A 14,061-nucleotide genomic window follows, 5' to 3' on the forward strand; every position below is an offset into this window, starting at 1 on the left:
CCCTAATGGATAATGGTGCTGACCCAATCATGAGGCTCCACTCCCCAGAGATCAGTGTGTGAGGCCCCTGCATTCAGTCCCCAGCCCCCCTCAAACCTCAGCGGGGTCGGCAGCTGCAGCTGGTCCCTGACTTCCATTTACCTGCCTTACCATGGTGCAGAGGGTCCCCCCACAACCACTGGGGTGCTTGCTCTCAGTGGTGTTCAGCACCCTGCGTGAGCTGGTCAGCACTGAGGGCTGAGGAGAGGCTCAGTGGTAGAGCGCACTTGGCACGCGCCAGGCCCTGGGTTCCATCCCGGCGCAGCAACAGCAGACACTTGGCACTGCAGTGTGAGGTTGCTGTGTTGCTGACTGCCCCGCTGCAGGCTGCCCTGGGGGTTCTGGGTGTGCTCAGGGCCGGCTGGGACAGGCTGTGGCGGTCAGTAGGGTTAGAGGTGTGACGTGCGTGTTGCTCTCACGATGGGTACTTGTGTGGGGCTGAGGGTCGCACCAGGGCCATGCCCAGGGCCGTGCCCAGGCTGGCAAGCCTTCTTCATCAGTGGCCCTTTTATGTTTGTCTTATCTCTGTTTATTTCCTTGTATTTTGTTGCCACTACCTGCCCAGCTGAACCCTGGAAGCCAGTGAGGAGTGACGGGGGATTAAGAAAGACAACAGACGCTTATGGAGAGAGAGCTGGGGCCACGTGGGACACCATCCTCTGAAGGATGAACAATGACCAGAGTTGGCTCAGCATGTTTATTAAATAGATTTTTTTCATCCAGAGGATTTTCTGTGAGAAAGTTTCTCCAAAGCAGGCCTGAAGGTCGAAGCATTGGCAAGAGATTATAATGATCTACTTGCACTCATACTCCTCTATCCCCAGCAGCTGGTGTCTGAACTCAGGGTCGAGACTGATTGTTCTTGCACAGAACCTCCCAGCAGGCATCCAGAGCACTGGGCAATCTTGACTGCACCTTACACAGGAAGTTCCCAGTGCAAGTGCAGCTGCAGCCCTGGGGCCATCAAAGACAGATTGAAGTCACCATCCTCCACAGATTGTGGCACTGGAACCCAGGGGTGCTCTATCACTCAACTACATCCCCAGTCCTTTTTTGTTTTTTATTTTTATTTAGGTGTGGTGGCCACAGTGCTCAGTGTGTGCCTGGCATGTTAAGTGCTCACAAATTAATATCACAGGCTGGTGTTCAGTCCTGGGTTTGAACATATGACTGGGCAAGTGCTTCCACTGAGCTGCACCCAGTACCTCAGAACACTTTTGATGGGTGGATAAGCTTGTCCTAGGAGGTGGGGCCTCAGATAAGAAATTGAGTAACCAGAGAAGTCCAGAGTGACAAGAGGTGGAGGGGGGTGTGGTGAAAAAGTTTTCTCATTCAATATTAGTTTTGCAGGACCTTCTCTGCCCCCAAGCTCCTTTCTCTCTCTCTCTTGGTTGTAGCTCAGGGAAGCACCAAGGAAGAGGTGAGACCAGAATCAGCAGGTTCTGTGATCCTGTGCTTACAGTGCCCTGGATGGAGGCTGTCCCTGTGTGGCTCAGCCTGTCCTGCTTCTCAGGGGGGCCCAGGGCAAGACCTGGGTTACCACTAACGAGCAAATTCATGGGCATAAAGTACAATGGAGGCTACCAGGGGCTCAGGGAGGATGAGGAGGGTGTGAGGTGCTAGGGCTTGATCCTGGGGCCTTCCACTGGGCCACATGCCTGGTCTAGGATTATTTTTTAATGGATACAGTTTCTGCTTGGGGTGATGGCAAAGTTCTGGATAACGATGGTGGTTGCACATCATGAATGTGCTCAGTGCTACTGAACTGCACACTTGGAAATTTTCAGAATTGCCGGGCCTGGTGGTGAAACCTGTGACCCTAGTGACTTGGGAGCCTGAGGCTATGGAATTGCAAGTTCAAGGCCAACTGCAGTCACTGAGTGAGATCTTTCTCAAACTAAGATAAAGATAGAGCTAGGGGGATCCAAGGTGGCAGAGTAGAGGGAGGCTGCCTTCCTCGTTGCTCAGTGACTTAGGATTCAAGCAGAGCAGCCACTGCTGCCCAGTGCCCTTTACCCATTTGTCTGCCGAGATCACCTGCCATCCGCCAGCAAATCGCCTGCCTTTGAGTGCAGATTGGTTGCTGAATGCCACCTATCATCTGCCATTGCCCGTTTGCTTGCCTTGCCTCTTGCCTTCCCATCACCTGCCTTTCATCTACTCATCGCCCACCGCCCAACATCCACCCCCTGATGGTCCACCGTTAACCTACAGCCTCCTGCATACCACCAGCAGATTGCCTGTTGCCTTCTGTTGCCTGGAAATCTATTGTCACAGTACCCATAGGTTTGGTTACACGTGGCTGCTGCCATCTTGGGACAACAGTCAGGGCCTACAGGTTTGCACCATGGCTGCCACCACCTCTGGGCAAAGCCACCTCAGTCTGGGGGCACAGGCCAGGGTCTGGAGATATATTGGGGTACCTGCAGATCAGGTTGCACCTGAGGTCTTTCTTCTGAGTGCGCTAGTGGCTGACGTCTGGCTGCCTCTTTGCAGGGTCACTCCTTCTGGTGGTTTTCCCTTGTGCCTTGCTTGGGGGCGTGCAGCCTCTGCCTTTTCGTCACGGAGACCCTGGCTTTATTCCTGGAGCTCGGGAGGCAGACGCAGCCCTGTGGGCGTCACTGTGTCCTGCCTGCAGCTCACAGACACGCCCCTCGTGGCTCCTTTCAGGGAGGGAAACCGGCATCACATCTTCCCAAGAGTCTGAAGGTTATAAAGTGCACCGCCTCCAAATAGCTTTTGATTATCAGGGAAAAATTAGGCACGTAAAAGACTCAGTCACTTATTTTATTCCCTATCCTTAAATGTGTGAATCTCAATGGTGTCTTTTAAAATGGCATCCATCCCAAATTGACTTATATGATTTCATTTGCATGAAAATTGTCTGTTGCTTCAATATATAACATTGATATTTCTATGTGCGTGTACATGAAACATAGATATTTGATCAATTTCATCTTGTTTCTTCTTAACATGTTTCCATTAGTCTTCTCATGTATAATCGCGGTCCTGGCTCTGAAAATTCTTCTGACATTCACACTTTTTCTTGACTTTAATGCTCCCTTTTTTTTTCTGAATTACAAATAAAAAAAAACTTGGGTAAAAATCAGACTCTACCATTTACTGAGTGTTCGACAAAATGTCATAAAAGTTGAATATCATTACTGCTATCATATTCTTTTGGTTTTCTCCATTAAGACATGAAAATCTCTTAGAGTTAGAAGTATATATTTGAAATGGTCAAAAAGAATTGATGTTTCGGGCTGGGGATATAGCTCAGTTGGTAGAGTGCTTGCCTCACAAGCACAAGGCCCTGGGTTCAATCCCCAGTACCGCAAAAAAAAAAAAAAAAAAAAAAAAAAAAAAGTTGTTTCTAGTTGCTGTTTTAATAAAAGTACATAAATCCCTTAAAATACTTGAACTCAAATTCATCGATGATTTCTTTCCTGTAGTGGTCTACCTCATTGCTATTCAAGAGTTCCTCCTGGACCACTGGCACTAGACCACTAGATTGGAATCACTGCTACATGTTCAGAAAACCAGGACTCATCCCAGAACTACTGAACCAGTACCTGCATTTTCTCTGGTTCATGTTTGTACATTTAAAATTTGAGAATCACCCTTCTTAATCACCACAACTTTTTCATCTGAGAAATAAAGTTTATCTTATGATATATAAAATCACAATTAAAATTTATGTTCTTACATTGATGCCTTAATTTTACATTTTAGTTTATGAAATTGGAGTCTACACAGTTTCTTGTGGACTTATGACCCTCTTTCCTCTGAGTTAGATAATAGAGAATACCACTGTGTTACCAAGTCTTTTCTTGAACATTTACAGTCCCTCACCTCCTTGAGAGCAGTTCTAACTCCCATTTCATCTCCAGTCAACCTAACAGCTCCGGGATGATCATATGGTGAATGTGCTATGAAGTTACCCTTTCTTATCACAGGAGCTGTTGACACTCAGGGACGTGGCCATTGATTTCTCTGAAGAGGAGTGGGGATGCCTGGAGCCAGCTCAGAGGAGTCTATACCGAGAAGTGATGTTGGAGACCTGCAGAAACCTGGTCTTCCTGGGTGAGCAGAGCCTCCTTCAGAATTCCCAATTAATCAGAATTCCTGATTGTATGATTTCCTTCCCTTGCAGACTCTTTTGGGATATTCATGAATGAGTTTCAGATTCTTGCTTTTAAGAAAAAAAGACTTGGGCAGTTTTGTGTTATAGAGAAGAAAAACATTAATGTCATTTCTTTTAGTCCTTGATCTCTCCCTTTCTGAGGCATGCTGATATAGACCTTCATTTATAGGCTTAGTGGTACTTTCAGTAATTCAGTGATACACTGGACCTACACATCAAAAGCCGCAGTTTCTTTGTCTCTTTGGTGGAAACTAGAAATAGAAGTATCAGTAGTTCCACAGGGAGAATCCGTTGTGATTCCCTGTGATCATGTCTCTAAGCTGTATTTGGACACCTTCCTTCTGGTGTCAAAGGAGACAGCAGCTGGGAGCCATGTACCCTGGTGGGTAGAAAATTCATGACACAGAGGGACCCAGCTAGAGGTCCAGAGGCCAAGGAGGAAGAAGTCAAGTTCAGATGCTGCTGGAGAAGTTACTATGCCACAGTGAATGGTCTTCTCGAGCGTAGTTTGTTTCCATTGCTGTCCTACAGGACACGTTCTGCCTGTGTCTGGCATGCTTTCTGCTTCTTTGTCTCCTCCTCCTCCTGCAGTGATGTCCCTGTGTTCAGTGAACAGCATCAAACACCCCCTTGCTTGTGAGGTCAGCGTGATCTGACAGCATTTCATTATTTGGGGTTGCTCCAGAAATCTATGCACATTTCTAAAAGATCTCTAGGGGAGGCCATTGTAACCTACTGGTATCATAAAGGACTTTCCCTAATGTCACTTATCTGTTTATTCATTGAAATTCCCTTATTAGAGCTCATTATAAATACTCATGATGGATTTTCTTGGAATTTTTCTGCCATATGATGAATGTCCCATGATTCACAATGGCTGCTCAATTTAGGTATATAGTCACAGGTGAAAACTGCAGTTATATGAAAGGGTTTGTGAAATAATACATCCATGGTCATTCAGAATGTTGTTTAAATTTCCTTTTTCTTTTTTCCTTCTGTGTTTCATTTTTTAGGGTAGATTTCAAGTTATAGTATAGGTTTCCTCCCATCACTTAATGTTTTTATTTTTTTACCTACATTTTATGATTCGATGGCAATTTCCAATGATCGATAAATTAGGACAATGTAAGACAAAATTAAGTTATGACCGATTCTTGTTTCCATTGCCAATAAAGTTATATTTGCTTCTATTCTTTTATTTTTAATTTTTGTTTCTATTGCCTATAAAATTACACTTGAGATAAAATACATTGTATCTCATCAGCTTTTGTTTTAAAGTATGTTTCACATGGTAATTATTGCCACACTGGCTTCTGATGACTTTCATATATAATATTGTTTTATAATTTTGCCTTCACATTGCATCCTTACATTTAGAGTCTCTGTAGACTGCAAGCAGTTGTACTTTTTTTTTCAAATTTATTTTTATTGTAAACATGTTGTTTCTGTTTGTACATGGAGTAACGGCATACCATTTGCATAATCATACATTTACATGGGGTAATGATGTTTGATTCATTCTGTTATTTTTTTCCTTCCCCCCCACCCCTCCCACCCGTCTTTTCCCTCTATACAGTCCCTCCTTCCTCCATTCTTGCCCCCTCCCACCCCCCATTTTGTGTCATCATCTGCTTATCACTGAGATCATTCACCTTTGGATTTTTGAGATTGGCTTATCTCACTAGCCATGATATTCTCCAATTTCATCCATTTGCCTGCAAATGCCATAATTTTATCATTCTTAATGGCTGAGTAATATTCCATTGTATATATATACCACAGTTTCTTTATCCACTCATCAATGAAGGGCATCTAGGTTGGTTCCACAGTCTGGCTATTGTGAATTGAGCAGCTATAACATTGATGTGGCTGTATCTCTGTAGTATGCTGATTTTAAGTCCTTTGGGTATAGGCCAAGGAGTGGGATAGCTGGGTCAAATGGAGGGTCCATTCCAAGTTTTCTAAGGAATCTCCACACTGCTTTCCAGAGTGGCTGCACTAATTTGTAGCCCCACCAGCAATGTGTGAGTGTACCTTTTTCCCCACATCCTCGCCAACACCTATTGTTGCTTGTATTCTTGATAATCGCCATTCTAATTGGGGTGAGATGGAATCTTGGTATAGTTTTGATTTGCATTTCTCTTATTACTAAAGATGGTGAACATTTTTTCATATGTTTGTCGATTGCTTGTAGATCTTCTTCTGTGAAGCGTCTGTTCATTCCTTAGCCCATTTGTTGATTGGGTTATTTGTATTCTTGGTGTAGAGTTTTTTGAGTTCTTTATATATTCTGGAATTAGTGCTCTATCTGAAGTATGAGGGGCAAAGATATTCTCCCACTCTGTAGGCTCTCTCTTCACATCACTGATAGTTTCCTTTGCTGAGAGAAAGCTAGTTAGTTTGAATCTATCCCAGTTGTTGATTCTTGCTTTTATTTCTTGTGCTATGGGAGTCCTGTTAAGGAAGTCTGATCCTAAGCCAACAAGGTGAAGATTTGGACCTACTTTTTCTTCTATGAGATGCAGGGTCTCTGGTCTGATTTCAAGGTCCTTGATCCATTGTGAGTTGAGTTTTGTGCAGGGTGAGAGATAGGAGTTTAGTTTCATTCTGTTGCATATGGATTTCCAGTTTTCCCAGCACCATTTGTTGAAGAGGCTATCTTTTCTCCATTGCATATTTTTGGCCCCTTTGTCTAGTATGAGAAAATTGTATTTATTTGGGTTTGTGTCTGTGTCCTCTATTCTGTACCATTGATCTACCTGTCTATTTTGATGCCAGTACCATACCGTTTTTGTTACTATTGCTTTGTAGTATAGCTGAAGTTCTGGTATTGCGATACCCCCTGCTTCATTCTTCCTGCTAAGGATTGTTTTAGCTATTCTGGATTCTTATTCTTCCAGATGAATTTCATGATTGCTTGCTCTATTTCTGTGAGGTACGTCATTGGGATTTTAATTGGAATTGCATTGAATCTGTATAGCACTTTTGGTAGTATGGCCATTTTGACAATATTAATTCTGCCTATCCAAGAACATGGAAGATCTTTCCATCTTCTAAGGTCTTCCTCAATTTCTTTCTTCAATGTTTTGAAGTTTTCATTGTAGAGATCTTTTACCTCTTTGGTTAGATTGATACCCAAGTATTTTATTTTTTTTGAGGCTATTGCAAATGGAGTTGTTTTCCTCATTTCTCTTTCAGCTGTTTCGTCGCTTGTGTATAAAAATGCTTTAGATTTATGCATGTTGATTTTATAGCCTGCTATTTTGCTGAATTCATTGATGAGGTCTAGAAGTTTTCTGGAGGAGGTTTTTGGATCCTCTAAATATAGAATCATGTCATCAGCAAATAGTGACAGCTTAAGTTCCTCTTTTCCTATTCGTATCCCTTTAATTTCTTTAGTCTGCCTAATTGCTCTGGCTAGAGTTTTGAGGACAGTGTTGAATAGAAGTGGTGAAAGAGGACATCCCTGTCTTGTTCCCGTTTTTAAAGGGAATGGTTTCAGTTTTTCTCCATTAAGAATGATGTTGGCCATGGGCTTAGCATAAATAGCCTTTACAATGTTCAGGTATGTTCCTATTATCCCTATTTTTTCTAGTGTTTTGAGCATGAAGGGGTGTTGTATTTTGTCAAACGCTTTTTCTGCGTCAGTTGAAATAACCATATGATTCTTATCCTTAAGTCCATTGACGTGATGGATTACGTTTATTGATTTACGGATGTTAACCATCCTTGCATTCCAGGGATGAACCCCATTTGATCGTGTTGCACGATTTTCTTAATATGCTTTTGGATGTGGTTTGCCAATATTTTGTTAAGGATCTTTGCATCTGTATTCATCAAGGATATTGGTCTAAAATTTTCTTTCCTTGATGTGTCTTTTCCTGGTTTGGGTATGAGGGTGATATTAGCTTCATAGAATGAGTTCGGTAGGGTACCCTCCTTTTCTATTTGCTGGAATACTTTGAGAAGTATTGGAATGAGTTCTTCTTTGAAGGTCTTGTAGAACTTGGCTGAGAATCTGTCTGGTTCTGGGCTTTTCTTCGATGGTATGTTTTTAATGGCTTCTTCTATTTTGTTGCTTGATATTGATCTGTTTAAATTGTATATGTCCTCCTGGTTCAGTTTGGGAGTAGCATAGGTCTCTAGAAATTTGTCAATGTTTTCGGTAGATTCTATTTTGTTGGAATACAGATTTTCAAAGTAGCTTCTAATTATGTTACGTATCTCAGTGGTGTCTGTTGTGATATTTCCTTTTTCATCACGAATTTTAGTAATTTGAGTCTTCTCTCTCCTTCTCTTTGTTAGTGTGGCTAAGGGTTTGTCTATTTTGTTTACTTTCTCAAAGAACCAACTTTTTGTTTTGTCTTTTTTTGAATTGTTTCTTTTGTTTCAGTTTCATTGATTTCAGCTCTGATTTTAATGATTTCCTGTCTTCTACTACTTTTGCTGTTATTCTGTTCTTCTTTTTCTAGGGCTTTGAGCTGTAATGTTAGGTCATTTAGTTGTTGACTTTTCATTCTTTTCTGGAATGCGCTCCATGCAATGAATTTTCCTCTTAGTACCACTTTCATAGTGTTCCAGAGATTTTGATATGTTGTATTGTTGTTCTCATTGACCTCTAGGAATTTTTCAATCTCCTCCCTGATGTTTTTTGTTATCCATGTTTCATTCAATAGCATATTATTTAGTCTCCAGGTATTGGAGTAATTTCCTTTTTTTATTTTGTCATTGATTTCTACTCTCAGTCCATTATGATCTGATAGAACACAAGGCAGTATCTGTAGTTTTTTGCATTTCCTAAGGGCTGCTTTGTGGCATAACATATGGTCTATTTTCAAGAAGATTCCATGTGTTGCTGAGAAGAAAGTGAATCTGCTCGTTGATGGATGGAATATTCTATATATGTCTATTAAGTCTAGGTTATTGATTGTGTTATTGAGTTCTATGGTTTCTTTGTTCAGTTTTTGTTTGGAAGATCTATCTAGTGGTGACAGTGGTGTGTTAAAGTCACCCAGAATTATTGTGTTGTGGTCTATGTGATTCCTGAAATTGAGAAGGATTTGTTTGATGTACAGTGATGCACCATTGGGGCATAAATATTTACTAAAGTTATGTCTTCCTGATTTATGGTTCCCTTAAGCAGTATGAAATGTCCTTCTTTATCCATTCTGACTAACTTTGGTTTGAAGTCCACTTTATCTGATATAAGGATGGAAACCCCTGCTTTTTTACTGAGTCCATGTGTGTGGTAGGTTTTTTCCCATCCTTTCACCTTTAGTCTGTGGATGTCTTTTTCTATGAGATGAGTCTCTTGCAGGCAGCATATTGTTGGGTCTTCCTTTTTAATCCATTCTGCCAGTCTATGTCTTTTGACTGATGAGTTCAGGCCATTAACGTCAGGGTTATTATTGAGATATGATTTGTATTCTCAGTCGTTTGGCTTATTTTTGGTTTTTAAGTTGGCTTGGTTTCTCCTTTGATTGGTTTTTCTCTAAGGTAGTTCCTCCCTTTGCTGACCTCCATTGTTGTTTTTCATTTCCTCCTCATGGAATATTTTGTTGAGAACATTCTATAGTGCAGGCTTTCTATTTGTAAATTCTTTTAACTTTTGTTTATCACGGAAGGATTTTATTTCATCTTCAAATCTGAAGGTTAGTTTTGCTGGGTGTAAGATTCTTGGTTGGCAACCATGTGCTTTCAGAGCTTGAAATACATTGTTCCAGGCCCTTCTAGCTTTTAGAGTCTGGGTTGAGAAGTCGGCTGCTATCCGTATTGGTCTCCCCATATATGTAATCTGATGCTTTTCTCTCGCGGCCTTCAAAATCCTATCTTTATTTTGAATGTTAGGCATTTTCATTATAATGTGCCTTGGTGTGGACCTGTTGTGATTCTGTGCATTTGGTGTTCTGTAAGCCTCTTGTATTTGATTTTCCATTTCATTCTTCAGGTTTGGGAAATTTTCTGATATTATTTCATTGAATAGGTTGTTCATTCCTTTGGTTTGTATCTCTGTGCCTCCCTCAATCCCAATAATTCTTAAATTTGGTCTTTTCATGATGTCCCATAGTTCTTGGAGATTCTGTTCATGATTTCTTACCATATTCTCTGTTTGGGCAACTTTATTTTCAAGATTAAATATTTTGTCTTCATTGTCTGAGGTTCTGTCTTCCAAGTGGTCTAGTCTTTTTTTTTTTTTTTTTTAAATGTTTTATACAACTTTATTTTTAGAAATCTTGTTAATGTACAGGCATTGGCACATTTTTAAAACAAACTACATAAACAGATCTTTCCTATACTCTAGGAAAGTGGAATGGCAGAAGTCAACAAAATGTGATAAACTTAAAGTGCTAAAACAGAAGGCACTTCACAAAATCTGTTCACTGAAACAGTTACATATCCTCATTTACATCCTTCACTTTATAAGTGGCAGTGAATGTCTGTTTGGGTTGAAGGATATACAGAAACAGTTTTATGGCAGTAAAAATACTAGACAAACAGCGATTAGCCCTTGGCCACCATTTTTGTTTTTATGTCCTGAAGTCTACTTTAATCTTCCTGTCATAAGAGGAAAAAACAGGATTCAGAATTGGAAGCAAAGCTGAAATCCAATAATGTAACTACTTGCTGTAGGGGAGGCTGGTAGATATTAAATCATTTTTTCCCCTATAGCAATCCAGAGCCCTTTGTTCTTATGGTTGAAGTTTTGTGAAGTAAAAAAGAAAGTATTAGAGAAGAACACTTCAGAATCAGTGAACTAAAAGGTGTTACATTCATTATTTTAAATACTTAGGTTATTAAGAAGTCTAAAATGTTACACAGAGGTAGATAATAGTCCCAAGTTTCTATAGAATCTAATAATTTAATATATGGACATCAAACAGGTCACAAACTCCTTCATTATCATCTAAATTAAAGTTGTAGTCATCTGCTGGTGTAGGAGAAAGTCGTAAGAGAGGAAACACATCAGAAGACATTAACTCATCAATGATGTCTCCACTAAGGGATCCTGCTGAAGATATTTCTGTAGCTGGTATCTGCTGAAGATTCTGGCTTCTTTCGGAGACATGTTGCTCAGGCAGGTTCTGAGCTGCTATGTTGGACTTCTGTGGAGTCACTGGAGTTGAGGACTGAGAGGAAGGCTGTGTGAGGTCATCAGGTGGGGGAACGGGAAAAACCACAGGCTTAGATGAACTGGACTCTTTATTTATAAGCAGCACGTGGATAGGTCCTGAATGACTCTTTAAATTGATCTGGTATTTCTTTTGTCCATTCTGACCCATTTCTGGAATAGGTACCTCCAACTGTGTACCAGAAGGTGCCTGAATGGCCAAAAGGGTATCACTTCCATTGGATACTGTTTTTTGACTTTTTTTCAATCAGATCAATTCCTTCTAAGACATTGGTGATATCATAAATTCTTCTTTTTTGCCTCACAGCTAAAGTATCTGCAGCCGCTTTGAGATCCAGGACGCCGTCCTTGGCCTCCTGCAGTAGCGACACGAACTTGGTGGTGAGCAGCCCCAGGCTTTTCTCGAGCCTGCTGCTGCCGCCCCCTACGCTCCCGAGCTGCGGCGATGGCTGCGAAGGCTGCGCTTGGGGAGGCTGAGGCTGAGCCTGCGGACGCTGGCCCTGGCCCTGCGGCGTCTGCTGGCCGGAGCTCGGAGCTCGCGGGCTCTGCCGCCGCCATCGCGTCCCGGCGCCGGGGTGGTCGGCCTGGCGCACCACGCTCGCCGCCCCGCCCACGGCCACCTGCCGGGTGGGCTCTGCGGCGCCGCTCCTCCGCCCGCAGAGAGCCGCCCGGAGGGTCGAGGGCTGCTGCAAACAACAGGTGCGCGGTGCCCACCGGACTCGGGCCGCTGGGCCGCTCCGCCCCCTCCCCGAGCCTGGGGAAGCGTGAATGGAGCCCACGGCCAAGGGGAGGCAAGGGGAGGGGGAGTGGAAATGAGAAGGGCCCAAGTGGTCTAGTCTGTTGGTGATGCTTTCCATTGAGTTTTTTATTTGGTTTATTGTTTCTTTCATTTCAAGGATTTCCATTTGTTTTTTTTTTTTTTTTTTTTGAGAATCTCTATCTCTTTGTTGAAATGATCTTTTGCTTCCTGCAGGTGCTCTTTCAGCTTATTGGTATTATCATTCATTTTCTGCATTTGCTCTCTTATCTCATCCTTTGCTTCACGAATCATCTTAATCATGTATAATGAAGTCCTTTTCTGACATTTCTTCTACCACACTGTCATTGGATTCTATTACTATAGAATCTAGATTTGTTTGGATCATTTTCTTCCCTTGTTTTTTCATGTTGTTCATGTATCTTCCCCTCTAGCAGTGCAGATCTGGGGTATTGCAGATTTCTCCCTATAGGCTTATAGTGGCCCTGTAGGTTTCCAAAACCCTTTCTTTAAGGGGAGATCAATATTAGCAGTGCCCAAATCAGACACTATGCAATCCTAGACCAAATAGCCCCTATGAGGACAATAACAAAATTGTTGCAATAAACAGAATGAGTTCAAATATTATCTTCAGTAAAACAAACAGATTTGCAATAATGTCTGCAGTTTCTAATGGAGGAGAAAGAGGATGCAGAGGGATGTAGAATGTGTCTGTTAATGGGATAAGAAAAGAATATACAGAAGTTCTAGAAAATAGAAAGGGTGAGAGTGTAATCAAAAGAAATCGGATGTTAGCATGCAAAAAAGGGAGAAAGAGACTCTGAGGGAACAGGTAAACAAAAGGAAAAGAGAGCAAGAAACATAAAGAAATAAAAACTTAAAGTTTTTAAAAAGGAGAAAAAAGAAAAGCTGCAGTGTAACATTCATATACTAATGAAACCTCCCAGTGTTCAGTAGCCGGATTCATGAGAGGTACCTGACAATGAGCTTCAAGCCTCCAACAGGCGTCTCAGGATGGGATTTGCCCCACCCGAAGATCGGAGCTACGGCTTCCGTGATTATCCAAGATGGCCGCTCTGGCTTCGAAATGTATTGGCAAATGGGGAGCTGCAGCTCAGAGTGTGGCCGTGGTCAGCTGGAGGTCCTGGAGGCGGGATGCGGTTGGTCAGGCAGGGGTCCTGGAGGTCCGGTGTGTTTGGTATGGTTGTGGGATCCTGGAGGCTGGGTGCAGTCGGTCTAGGGTCCCGGTGACAGGATGCAGTCAGTTGATCCGGGGGTCCTGGCGGAAAGGAGCAGTCAGTCGATGTGAGGCAGGGAGTGATTGGTCGGGCTGAGGGATCCTGGTGATGGGGCTCAGTCAGTCCGGCCAGGGGTCCTATGGGGCCTGACTGTTGTCTAAAAATGGCAGCAGTCATGTGTAATCAAACCTGCAGGTACTGTAACAGTGAACTTCCAGGCAACAGCAGGCAGCTGGCGCTCCACTGGTGGTTGGTGATCAGTTTGCTGACTGTTGTCGGAGGATTGGGAGGTGAACCTCATGCGTTGGGTGATGGATAGGTGTAAGGTAGGCGATGGACAGGCGAGAGGCAGGCAAATGGGGGATGATAGGTGCCGACAGTGAGCAATCTGCTCTCACAAAAGGCGTCGATATGCTGTCAGACTGCAGGTGATCACAGCAGACAAATGGGTGAACAGCAGGGGATCGATAAGCAGCAAAAACTGCCTCACCAAGAAACAGATAGCCTCGCTTGAAACCGGAGTTACGGAGCGACAAGGAACGCGGCCCCCCTCTAGTGCGCCATCTTGGATCCCCAGTTGTTCTTTTTTGTAAGTTTCCTTTGCCTCTTTTAATTCTTTCTCCTTCTTTCTTATTGGGATAACTTGTAGTTCAGTGGTTATTATATTGAAATTATTTGATTCTTCTTTCTCTTCCCTTCATTCTATCAGTACAATTTTGTCATTTACTTTGGCATTTTATAAAAATCATTTCAA

At 42.5% G+C, this 14,061-nt stretch overlaps 1 pseudogene across 1 annotated transcript; it reads right to left on the reverse strand.

Annotated features, from left to right (window-relative positions):
• Nucleotides 1–10,484: 10,484 nt before the first annotated feature.
• LOC306643755 (transcription factor E2F5-like) lies at nt 10,485–11,870 on the reverse strand (annotated as a pseudogene). The gene has a single exon. The product of its transcript is annotated as a transcription factor E2F5-like (transcript).
• Nucleotides 11,871–14,061: the final 2,191 nt, after the last annotated feature.

This window comes from Sciurus vulgaris (genome assembly GCF_902686455.1).
Source record: "Sciurus vulgaris genome assembly, chromosome: 14".
NCBI lineage: Eukaryota > Metazoa > Chordata > Mammalia > Rodentia > Sciuridae > Sciurus > Sciurus vulgaris.